Raw genomic sequence first — 688 nt, 5'->3', positions numbered from 1 at the left:
TATATGGATATTTTATAAAACGATACTGTATCAGTTTTCTTTCTCTTAATATCAATACCTCCCAATCTTTAGGGGGCAGTATAACAATGGTAAATGGACTGAACTTATATAGCGCTGTATCAAGTCCTTCCAGACCCCAAAGTGCTTTACACTTACAGACATTCACCCACTCACACACTGATGATTATAAGCTACATTGTAGCCACAGCTGTCCTGGGGCTCACTGAAAGAAGCGAGGCTGCCATGCACCGGCDCCACCGGACCCTCTGACTACCATCAGACGTTTGGACACATTTTATAATATTTTGCTGGTTTTGTTGCGTCAGTGGCATTAAGCAATAAAAAAATATGCATCGATATCAAATCTAATCGAGCTGCACTGTGTCGAGAATCGTATTGTATCGTGAGCTCTGTATCGAAAATCATATCAAATCCCCATGTAGGTGGTGCCCGTCCTAACTCTTGCAGGCAGTAGCGGTTGTTGATTGCTGTTATTTGTTGTCCTTTTTTGCAGGCAGGTATGCTGGTAAATCCATCTTGCCGAGAGGGTTGATGGCTTTAACAACTTCAGTGCCTCTTTCTTTTGTGCCTTTTCTGTTCTCTTCTACATCATCTGCCAAAACGTCAACCCTTTCCCACACTTTCACCCTCCTTTTTCTGTTTTTTTTCTTCTTCTTCTGTAGACAGG

This window comes from Austrofundulus limnaeus, unplaced genomic scaffold (assembly GCF_001266775.1).
Source record: "Austrofundulus limnaeus strain Quisiro unplaced genomic scaffold, Austrofundulus_limnaeus-1.0 Scaffold113, whole genome shotgun sequence".
Classification (NCBI taxonomy): domain Eukaryota; kingdom Metazoa; phylum Chordata; class Actinopteri; order Cyprinodontiformes; family Rivulidae; genus Austrofundulus; species Austrofundulus limnaeus.
This window is presented reverse-complemented; position numbering follows the sequence as displayed.